At 39.1% G+C, this 12,691-nt stretch overlaps 1 pseudogene; it reads left to right on the top strand.

The window, feature by feature from the left end:
- Positions 1-5,726: 5,726 nt before the first annotated feature.
- On the top strand, positions 5,727-8,113 carry LOC138843307 (vacuolar protein sorting-associated protein VTA1 homolog; annotated as a pseudogene).
- Positions 8,114-12,691: the final 4,578 nt, after the last annotated feature.

Here is a 12,691-nt window from a genome sequence, read left to right as displayed (position 1 = left end):
AATTTAAGCAGGGTGCTCAATACCATTTTAGAAAAGTTCCAAAATATGTATCAGAAGAAAAAAATTATTTATTTGGTACATCTCATTTTAACTATAGTATTACCTAAATTTCCAATAATCAGATGTACTCAAAAAATCCCACAGGTGGGAGAGATGGCCTAACACAGCAAGTAATTATTAAAATAAAAATTTTAAGCTACAACTTAACTAGGGAAAATAACATTCCACAGGTACCAAACTAAAATAATTAAGATGATGTAATAAAAGGAAACTCAATGTTTTCATGCATTAAAATTTATTACATTAAACTTAATAAACAAAAAGGTGATTATTCCAGCTGTTTCCCACTTGGCAGCCCAATTTTACCTGTTGAATCTGGAAAAAAGTAAATGCCATCTCATGGTAGATTACTAAAATCTTAATGCTATATGACATCGATTATGTCCACCACACTTTATATCTAATATTAACATATCCGATGCCTCTTAATAGGTAAATGACCTGTCTAAACTATTACAAAAGTGGCAAATGTCAGCGCCGTGGCTCAATAGGCTAATCCTCTGCCTTGAGGCACTGGCACACCGGGTTATAGTCCCGGTCGGGGCGCTGGATTTTATCCCAGTTGCCCCTCTTCCAGGCAAGCTCTCTGCTATGGCCCGGGAGTGCAGTGGAGGATGGCCCATATCCTTGGGCCCTGCACCTGCATGGGAGACCAGGAAAAGCACCTGGCTCCTGGCTTTGGCTCAGCACGATGTGCTGGCCGCAGCGGCCACTGGGAGGTGAACCAACAGCAAAAGGAAGACCTTTCTCTCTGTCTCTCTCTCTCTCTCACTCTCCACTCTGCCTGTCCAAAAAAAAAAAAAAAAAAAAGTGGCAAATGTGTTTTTGCTCAAAGCTTTTTTAACAGCTCCTCAGTCTAGTTTGCCTTCACTTTGAAAAAACACTTTTTCTAGGGTATACATGAGCATTTCATTGACTTGGCCATCAAACATAATTTTTGCAAAGAATTTAACTGTACCCAGCTTTTATCAGGAGCACAAGAATATATCACATTGATGACTTCCTCCCTTCATGAGACTATTTGAAACACTTGTGAAGAACATACAATGCTAATACCTTTTAGTCCTTTCTGGGAATATATCACATTGATGACTTCCTCCCTTCATGAGACTGTTTGACACACTTGTGAAGAACATACAACGCTAATACCTTTTAGTCCTTCCTGGGTTTTGGTGCAATGCATGCCTCATTTAAAAAATTAATTGTCATGGATGCTATAAATCAGCCCAGCTTATATGGCCCCTTTTCCAATGAAAAGTCAAATTGAATTCTGTGGGCACTATCCTTAGTGCTCTCAGTGACTTCTTCACTCGTGGAGCTCATATATCTTCTAAATTCTCTGGATCATTTGTGATATCCATTACTTCTCAAGGGCTGTGATGCAAGGAATAACCTCTCTTGCAACCTTGCTATGTGCCAGTAAAATTAAATTAGATTTCTATTAATTGTGCTTTACTGGAAAAAGTCACCTACACACCTTGAGCCTGTGGTTCTCCAAACCTTGTTATCTAGTAGGACTTTGGCCATGGATATAGAACAGTAAAACATGAGAATGGCTACTAAGGCCTCCTCAATAGATGATGCACCCAAACTTGACATACTGCATTTGGCAAAGGGGATGGCTTCCAATGTCTGCTGTCTATGTCCAGATGCCAGGGTACAGCAGGAGGTCACTATTCTAATGATGAAAAAGAAAAACCATTTAAGTTCAGCTGGACACCATTTTGCTGACTGTTGAACTCATTACTATTAATCTGGATGCCTTCACTGGTGACAATCCAGAGACCCAAAGTAGTCACAGCATTATCTGCTAACAAAAGCTTAAACCAAGAGTTATACTTGGCCCACCCATAAATAGGACGTTAATTGTGCCAGATGGGTTATATATCCTTGTACTGCAAGGAAGATGTCATAGATATTGATGCTCCAAACTTATCCAGCTCCCTGCTAATGTGTCTGGGAAAGCAGCAAAGGCTTGCCCAAATGCTTGGGCCCCTGAACCCATGTGATATCTGGAAGAAGCACCTATCTTACAAGATCAGCCTGGTTTAGCCACAATCATTGTAGCCATTTTGGAGAACAAACCAGAAGGAAGATCAGTCTCTCACTCTAACACTGCCTTTTAAATATATAAATAAATCCTTTAAAATGTAATCATTTTTAATAGATTCCTCAGTGCTCAATCATGATGACTTTTGCCTCCTTAAGAACATTTTCATTTATTTTTTAAATATTTGTTTATTTGAAAGGTAGAGAGGGGGCTGGTGTTGTGCTGCAGTATGCAAAGCTGCCATCTGTTATACTGGCATCCCATAAAGTCACCGGTTCAAGTCCCACTTGTTCCACTTCTGATTTAGCTTCATGCTAATGGTCTGATAAAGAGTGGAAGATGGCCCAAGTACTTGGGCTCCTGCCACCCCCATGGGTGACTCAGAAGAAGCTCCTGGTTTCAACAAGGCCCAACACTGGCCATTGGAGCCACCAGGGGAGTGAACGAGATGATGCAAGGTCTCTCTATATCTCTCTCTCTCTCTCTCTCTCTCTCTTTCAAATAAACAATTAAAAAACTTTTAAAATTATTTAAAAAAGGACAGAGAAACGCACAGAAAGTGGTTGAGGAGAGAGAGGCAGAGAGGTCTTCCATATGTTAGTTCACTCTGTAAATGTCTGCAAAAGCTGTGGCTGAACCAGGCTCTCAGGTCCCCTAATAAGTAGTAGATCTTGCACTTAGGTGAAAGGAACTGAAGAATTTGAGCCACTACCCCATGATTCCCAGAGATATTAAGCAGGAAACTGGTTTGGAAGTGGAACACTGAAAACTTAGATTAGCACTGCAATATAGAACGTGGGCATCACATGCAATGGGCAACAAATTAGAAAACCTAGAAGAAATCAAACCACATGCCAGATAACAAAATTGAGTCATGAAGACATATAGAAAACTGAAACAAACCAAAAACCAAGACAGAGATTGAATCAGTAACAAAAACTCTCCAAAGAAAAGCCCAAGATCAGATAGCTTCAGTGCTAAATTCTACCAGACTTTCAAAACAGAACCAATTCCAATTCTTCTTAAGCTATTCAAAACAATTGAAAGAGAAGAATATTCCCAAACTCCTTCTATTTGGCCAGTGTCACCTTATTTTCTAAACCAGAAAATGATACAATAGAGAAAGAGAATTAAAGAACAATATCTCTGAAGCACAGATGCAAAAAATTCTTAACAAAATACTAGCTAATAAAAATCCAACAACAGATCATAAAGATAATTTACCTGGACCAAGTGGAATGTACCCCTGGTATGCAGGGATCATTCAACATATGCAAATCAATAAATGTGATATGTGACACTAGAAAACTAAAGAATAAAAACCACATGATGATCCCAATAGACGAAGAGAAAGTATTTGATAAAAAACAAGCTTTCATTATAAAAACCGTAAGCAAGTTGGGTATAGAAGGAACATTCCTTAACACAATCAAGGCAATATATGACAAATCTTCAACAACATCATATTGAATGGGAAATCTTGGAAGCATTTCCATTAAGATCTGAAACCACAGTTGCTCTCCATCACTACTAACAGTTTTAGCCATGGCAATAATTCAAGCAAAAGAAATAGAAAAAAACTCAGAAAGGAGAAAGTCCAATAATCTGTTTGCAGATGACACGATCCTATATATTGGGAAACCAAAAGACTCCACCAAGAGATTATTGAAACTCATAAGAGAGTTTGGTAAAGTTGTAAGATAGAAAATCAACACACAAAAATCAATAACCATTACATACACAAATATGCCATTGCTGAAAAATAACTTATCAGATCAGTGCCATTCACGATAACCATAAAAAATTTTTATTACCTTGTAATAAATTTAGTCAAGGGTGTGAAAGATCTTCACAAGAAAAATTACAAAACATTAACGAAATACATGTTCATAAATTGGAAGAACTAATATCATCAAAATTCCCATACTACCAAAAGAAATTGTTTTTAATTTTATTTTTACAATCATTTATTTATTTGAGTGGCAGTTATATACAAAGAGAGGGAGAGACAGAAAGCAATGTCGTCTAACTGCTGGTTAATTCTCCAAATGGCTGTAATGGCTGGTGCTGGGCTGATCTGAACCCAGGAGCTAGGAGCTTCCTCCTCATCTTCTATGTGGATACAGGAGCCCAAGCACTTGGGCCATCTTCCACTGCCTTCCCAGGCCATGAGCAGAGAGCTGGATCAGAGGACCAGCTGGGACCCAAACTGGCATCCATGAGATGCCAATGCCACAGAGGCTCAACTTACTGTTCCACAGTGCCAGTCCCCCAAAAGCAATTTACAGATTCAGTGTGATCTCAATCAAAATATCAACAACATTCTTCTCAGAGTTAGGAAAAAAATGATGTTAAAATTGGGATGAAATGCCAAGGCAATCTTAATAAAAGCAAAGAGGGAGGCATCACACTTCCAGAATTCAAGATCTACTACAGGGCAGTTATAATAAAAATAGCTTGTTACTGGCATGCCAAAAGACATGTAGACCTATGAAACAGAATAGAACCTCTGAAAATTAATCTGCACGTCTAAAACCAGTTAGTTTGTGACAAACAAATTTAAAGCAATCTCTGGAGAAAGGACAATCTCTTCAAAAATAGTGCTGGGAAAATTTGTTCTTCACAATGTAGTAGGAAACAAGATCCCCACATTGCAACTTGTACAAAAATTAACTGTAATTGGATCAATCATTTAAATCTAGGGGAAAATATCAGGGAAACTCTGCAAGACATTGTCATAGTCAAAGACTTTTGGAAAAAGACCCCAGGAAGCACAGACAATGAAAGGAAAAATAGCCAAAGGAGATTATATCAAGCTAAGACGCTTCTGAACTGCAACTAAGGAAGCAACTGACAGAATGCAAGAAAATATTCACAAACTATTAGTAAAAATCTCCAAAATCTCTATGAGCTCAACAAATTCAACAACAAAACAAAGAATCCAGTTCAAGAAATGGGCAACAGCCATTTTTCCTGTTATATTAACAGGCAGTTTTAACAAGCATTTTTCCAAGGAAGAAATTCAAATGGCCAACAGACACATGAAAAAATGTTCAGGATTACTAGTGATCAGGGAAATGCTAATAGAAACCACAGTGAGATTTCTCCGCACCCTAGTTAGTATGGCTATCATACAGAAACCAAAAATCATTTTGGGACAGGCACTGTGGCTTAGTGGGTTAAGCCACTGCCTGCAGTACTGGCATCCCATATGAGTGCTGGTTTGAGTCCTGGCTGCTCCACTTTTGATCCAGCTTTCTGCTAATGAGCCTGAGAAAGCAGTAGAGGATGGCTCATATGCTTGGATCCCTGTACCCATGTGGCAGACCTGGATGAAGTTCCTGGCTCCTGGCTTCAATCTAGCCCTGCCTTGGCCATTGTGGTCATTTGGGGAGTGAACCAGCAGAGATCTCTCTCTCTCTTTCTCTCTCTCTGTAAATCTGAAATTCAAATAAATAAATCAATCATTTTTTAAAATCACCAAGTATTTTACTGAACAATTTTAAATGTTGTATGAGCAGACATCTACAACCATTGAACTATTTTTACAATAGTCAGTCTGGTTTAAACTGCTTTTCTGTGAATGTAAGAATATGTACTTGAAAAAAGAGTGGAGATGGCCGAGCTTGCTCCACTGCCCCCACTCTCCCCAGTTTAAGAACATTCAGCATCACCTGATGGTTCAGGAGCATGACAAACAGGACTCTGTGGTGGCCAGTTACTGAATAGTTGCTCAAGAACTGATCTGAGAGGTGGTTGGCAGCCATTGTTTGATCATTATGTATCTCACAAAGGGGGTTATTTATATGCCATGCAAACTAGAATGAAGATTCATCATAAAACTGAGTGTTGTAAATTTTTATCAAAATTAATGGGTCAGTTAGAAGCTCTTAAGAAACAGTTGGGGGGCTGGTACTGTGGTGCAGCATATTAAAGCCCTGGCCTACAGTGCTAGCAACCCATATGTGCTCCAGTGCAAGTCCCAGCTGCTCCACTTCTGACCCAGCTCTCTGCTCTGCCCTGGGAAAGCAGTAGAAAAAATGGCCCAGCTGGTGCCACAGCTCACTAGGCTAATCCTCTGCCTGCAGTGCCACCACCCAAGGTTCTAGTCCCAGTTGGGGCTCTGGATTCTGTCCCGGTTGCTCCTCTTGCAGTCCAGCTCTCTGCTGTGGCCCAGGAGTGCAGTGGGGGACAGCCCAAGTGCTTGGGCCCTGCACCCGCATGGGAGACCAGGAGAAGCACCTGGCTCCTGGCTTTGAATCAGTGCGGTGCGCCGGCTGCAGTGTGCCAGCCACAGTGGCCATTGTGGGGTGAACCAATGGAAAAGGAAGACCTTTCTCTCTCTCTCTCTCACTGTCCACTCTGCCTGTCAAAAAAAAAAAATGAAGATGGCCCAAGTCCTTGGGCCCCTGCACCCATGTGGGAGACCTGGAAGAATCTCCTAGCTACTGGCTTCAGATCAGCACAGCTCCAGCCATTGCAGCCATTTGAGGAGTGAACTAGCAGATGGCAGACACCGACTCTCTCTCACTCTCTCTGCCTTTCTGTAACTCTGCCTTTCAAATAAATAAATAAATCTTAACAACAACTGTTAGACCAGACTTGGATGGGACTCAATTATCCCAATGAGAGACTTCAATGATACAAAAGCAAAGAGGTTTATTGTTCTAGCTCAAGCTAGGGTCCACTCCTCCAATCATCACAGCAGTCTTCTGATGAGAATCCATCCCATTTCTTTTGTGGGGTTTATATAGGGTTTTCAGAGACATTCTATACATTATAGCACCATTCAGCAAATCATCTCATTCTGTGGGAAATTTAAAGAACATCTCTTAAAATTGCTTAGTAAATCCAGTGGTTGGATGGCTCTGGGGTTGATACTTTTTAAAATGATTGGCTAAAGTATAGGGTATGAGCCGCTAGGGTGTACGATCCAAACTGCAGGGTTTTGGGATGTTATCAATCACCTTAGCTGCCTGAAAAGATACATGGAACTTTAGGTATTTCCCTGCTATCTGCTGATTGGCTGTTGCTAGGGGAGTTTATCACAAGGGGAGTTTATTTTTCTTCTTTCAGAGCTTTTGGTTTAGGGTTCAGGGCCCGGTCATGCCTGAGTTACAAGATGGGGGCCTAGTCTAAAATAGCTGCACATTGATCTAGGTTCAGGTTCTTCACAACAACAAAAAGAAACAGTTGAGTGATAATGAAGCTATTCCTCAAAGAGCAGTTGGTTCTGCCCATTGGGGAATTATTCTTGGAAAATGTTTATATATGCAGACAGTGAACAATGTGCTGGGCAATTTCACAAAAAAAATGATCAAGTTCTTCTATACTGCAAGTCTTTTAATAGATGTCATAACCATGTTTGACATAACACTAATGAAAATGTGAAACACACAAAGTATGCAAGGTGGAAGGCAACATATATCCATAATTGCTTAAAGAATGAGGAGACTCCTCAAGCAGGCCCTACTGCAATTGAGGAAGATACTGATGGTGAAGAAAATGAAGATGCTGTAGTAGCATCTCTGCCCACTCAACACACCTCAGCCATCATCATCTTCAGCAGTTGACCCAGGCAGCATGCCATCAGACAGCTGTAGTTGAATACAGATTCCTCTGGGTGCACATGCCCCAGCCAACACACCAACGAAAGTGCCTCATAGTATGGGTGTAACAAGGAATACCATCCAACCTACTCTATAGACTATTCCAGCCATTGATCCTGCACTTTCCAGTACAGTTTCCCAAGGCGATACCCACCGCACCCCTGAGGAGTTTGTGAGAGCTCAGAGATACTGCAAATATGCTCACAGTGCTTTGCAATATGAAGATGTAAGCACTGCCATTCAGAATCTACAGAAAGCCCTCAAGTTACTGACGACTGACAGAGAATGAAGCCTTTGTACAACAGATCCACGAATCTTTGGCATAAAGAACTAACTCCATTACCCTATCTTCAGCCTATCAAGAGTACAGTTTTAAGAAAGACTTCAGTTGAATTGAATATGATGATAAAATCTGTGAATATTAGATTCCTTTTGAAGCATTAATCAGTAGCCTCAACCAGTTTTTACTGTCCATTTAATGGCTCCAATAATTTATGGGTACATAGGGCTGATGTTGGCAAGATCCTAAAAACACCCTTTGAACCCTGCTTCAGCAAATGAAAACATAGAAAATATATATTGGAAATAAGCTTTATTAATTACATACATGAAGAGAATTTTTTAATTTGGACAAACAGATCATATTACTTTGCAGTAAAATTGTAAATCTAATAAAAGATTCCAGAAATTTCTAGATTAGAGATTAACTTTTTGTTTTCCTTAAGACTTATATAAAACAAATACAAATGTCCTAAAGTGTTAGATTAACCTGAAAAACTTATGTTCAAAACACAATTTTTATTCATTAGAGTTTATAGTTGACAGACAGAAGGAAAAATCATTCAGTAAAGAGGTAGAAATGCTTTCAGACTTAATATTAATAATGTTGGTTTCCCAAATGCTTTCTCTTATCCATTAAGCTAAAGGTGAATTGGTATTTGCTGCATCAGCAGTCTGACTGCATGTCTTAGAGAATGAAAAATAGATGCCTGAAGAGTTGGTGCTTTTAAGTTAAGATTCTTCTCAGCTGCTGAGGAGTACGTTCCATTGAGTGCATAACTATGAACGATTCAGAAGATTTATAAGACTTAAGATACTCAGTTGTAAAGTTTATGAATTTTGTGGGAAATTATGGACGTATGGTGTCACCTGAATTTGCTGTGTTAAAAAAAATAAATACAAAGATTCTTTTAAAATAAAACTTAAAAAAAGCATAGGCTTGTATGGAACAAGATGTTTCTAAACTTCATAACATGCTGTTATTTTAATACAAAACATACATAAGCAAATGTTTTAAACATAAATAATTGATTATAAAAGCTTGTGTTTCTACTCAAATACACTTGTGAAAAGAAATTACAATTTACCCACAAAATAATCTAGAATTTCCTAACAGTATCTAACTTAAATAATGAAGTAAAAACATCCTAAAACATCTTTTGTTTTTGTGAATTTAATTACAGTACTTTAAATTAGCATTTTCCATCCCAAAGGTTATTAAAAGTTTTGAAACGGAGATAAACTCCATGAGGTTGGTAGATTTTCTGTTCTAAATTCTTCATGTACTTGGGGCTGGTGCTGCTGTGCAGCAGGTAAATCCTCTGCCTGTGGTGCCAGCATCCAGTATGAGTACCAGTTCTAGTCCTGGCTGCCCCTCTTCCAGTCCAGTTCTCTGCTATGGCCTGGGAAAGCAGTGGAAGATGGCCCAAGTGCTTGGGCCCCTGCACCCGCATGGGAAACCAGGAAGAAGCAGCTGGCTCCTGGCTTTAGATGGGTGCAGCTCTACCATTGCAGCCATCTGGGGAGTGAACCAATGGAAGGAAGACCTTTCTTTCTGTCTGCAATTTTACCTCTCAACTAAATAAAATCTTAAAAAATATATTCTTTATATACTCATACTAATTACAACCTCCTATTTTAGAAAAACGAGGGTTAATGGTTTATGACTTCTGCTAGTCTGTGAATGTTACAAAGTAAAACTTCTAGTTTTATCCAGAAGATAATTCCTTATCTGCAATCACCTTATTGTAACAAAAATTGTGGTACTAAGTTAATAGTCTTTAAGTAAATACAAATTAGGAGAATATTTAGCAACTTAAAAATGCCTGGCTAGAAAATTTATTCAGATGCAAACAAGATTCCTTGTGGGGTAACCACATGCTGAATTTCTGGTTTTTTATTTATGTGCCTCATTGTCACAGGCTGAACAGCAACAGAACACAACATGAGAATGGTGAACACTCCTCTAATGCTAGAGACATATGTGCCCTGTCAGGACTTCATTGGCCTAATTCATCAAAAGACTCAGGAATAAATGTTTCTGTTTTCAAGAGAATTGTGGGGCTGGTGCCATGGTGCAGTAGGTTAATCCTCCACCTGCAGCACCGGCATCCCATATAGGCCCCAGTTCCAGTCCCAGCCGCACCTCTTTCAATCCAGCTCTCTGCTATGGCCTGGAAAAGCAGTGTAACATGGCCCAAGTGCTTGGGACCCTTCACCCATGGGAGGCTGGAAAAAAGCACCTGGCTCCTGACTTTGGATTGAGCAGCTCTGGCTGTTGCAGCCATTTGCGGAGTGAACCAATGGATGGAAGACCTTTCTCTCTGTCCTACCTCTCACTGTCTATAACTCTACCTCTCAAATCAATAAATAAAATCTTTCAAAAAATCTTTTAAAGTGAATTGCAACCACTATTGCATGTTTTCTTTCACAACTTCAAGTGGACTTAGCTCATAAAATAAAATGAATCATGGTTTCATAAACGTTAAAGCTTATCATAGACAATTGGTAACAATGAATAGCTTCTTTCATAGTCTCTCTATATAAATAATTAATAAGCCAATTATTTTCTTCCTACTCTGCAAAGCCAGTCAACGCAATTGCTTTCAAATTTAGAATTTTTAAATCACCCAGAAATGCACAATGTTAATGCTTTTGGAGCTTTATAAGAGCACAAAATATCAATTTTTAATTCTTGCACTTTTTAATATTAGAGAGTTCTAAGACATTAAATAGTATTTTTCTTTCTAACCCATGTAAGACTAACAATGTGCAGAAAAAAATATGAGGATTTTTGTATGCAGATAAATAATTGTGCTTTGCCTAGAATCATGCTTCAACTGTGGTTATTTTTCCTCTCCATTGAAGCCAGGAAGAAGAGAGTCTTGTGAAACTAATAAAATGCCCCTGGTGTTCTTAAATGATTACTTTTTGGACAGGAACTTCCAAGAAACAACACCACAGTTGTAGTGAACTTTTTCTGTGGTTGAATCTTCTCTTTGCTTTCAGGAGACCAAGAGAAGCCACCTGGAGATCTCAGAGAAGGCCACGTGGGAATGGAGGGGCATGCACCTCCTCTGGAAGCAGTTGTGTCTGTGAAATTTTTTGCTCATGGTAAACTTGGCAGGTCTCTATCCATTGATAAAGAAGAGACTCATCATAAAAATTAGTAACACAGAAAAAAAATCATTGAAATTTCATTTTTTTCTGCCACAGGCAAGTGGAACAATATCTCTCACAGTAAAACAAACAGACTGTAAAGAGTCTATCCAATATCTCTGGCTCTCCTCACATTCTAAGAACAGACCTCAGAGAACTTCTAGCTGCCTCTTCCAGAAAGGTAAATCAGTAAATAAATTGTTAATTAAAAAAAAGGAGGTAACTTTTTTTCTGTATTTCTGGATAGGATCCCTGTCTTTGAATCAATATGTCATGATTTTTATTCATTTTTCCTTCTTTGGAATTGGGGTAGGAGTAGGCAAAAACATGCATGAAAGAAGGGAGAAAAAGCTTAAAGCACTAGATTGTAAAGTAGGAACAAATAGACAGGAAGGCTGGAGGTGAAGGGGTAATGACTAGGTTAGGGAAAAAAGCCAGCTTATTAAATCCTTAAAAAGAGAAAGGAAGAAAGGAGGAGGAAACAGAGAAGTATGGTTATGTTCTTATGGAATTACGTTCTTATGCAATCTGATCTCTTTGTATTAATAAAAATAGAAATGTTTAACAATTAAAAATTTATTCCTTTATTGAATCACTACTGCCTCATTCCAACACTCTATAAAAACAGAATCCAAAGGCAGGCATAGGTTGCAGGGTGGGGCACAGTGCAAGTGGCAGTGACAGCCCAATTTCTCTAACATCAAATTCTGCACCACAACTTCTAATCCAGCAAAGTTCTACACATCACCCAGAATCAATTTCATAAAATAAACCACTTAGGACAAAAGCTCAGAGAAAATCAATGTCCCCATTATTCTTTGCCTGTGAAGCACCCATAAAAATTAGCATGCTGCTAAAGAAAATGAGATTATGGCCAAGCTATGTATAAAAAACACAGGAATGCAAAGTTAGGAGGCAGTTTGGTGTTTCATGAGCACCCAAAGTGAACTGCAGATGAAAAGGGGGATGCATTACAGAATGGGAGCTGAGTAGGCAGCACAGCCAGCAGTGATCACCAAGCCATTAACCTGAGATTGATGAGGATTTGTGAAGTGTACAAATGAGTTCTACCTATAACAACAGTAATTACTTTTTCTTTAGGACACAAGGCAAAACACATTTTTTTCCAATTTCTATCTGTTTTTCATTTTATTTAAAAGGCAGGGGGAGAGGGAGAGGAAGAGAGATTTCTTCCATTTTCTGGTACATCCCCAAATGCTCACAACAGCAGGCAATGTTCAGCCTGAAGCCAGGATCCTGGAACTCCATCCAGGCCTGGGAGAGTTCAGTTAATTCTGAAGATACACATTCTTCAGTGACACCTGTCTTTATAAAGACACATCTCAATACAAAATAGAACTCCCTACTCAGGACTTTAGAGGTCCAAGAGAAAACTTTCAAATATTTTGCAGATGAATGCAAAACCGAAATCTGGAGACTTCTGTGAGGCAACAAGTTCCCTGCCTACCTGAGAATCAGCCTGCTCACCAGGGAGATCAAGGGAAGAGGACCAAGCAAAGCCACTTGGACCTGT

This window comes from Oryctolagus cuniculus, chromosome 8 (genome assembly GCF_964237555.1).
Source record: "Oryctolagus cuniculus chromosome 8, mOryCun1.1, whole genome shotgun sequence".
NCBI lineage: Eukaryota > Metazoa > Chordata > Mammalia > Lagomorpha > Leporidae > Oryctolagus > Oryctolagus cuniculus.
This window is presented reverse-complemented; position numbering and strand designations above follow the sequence as displayed.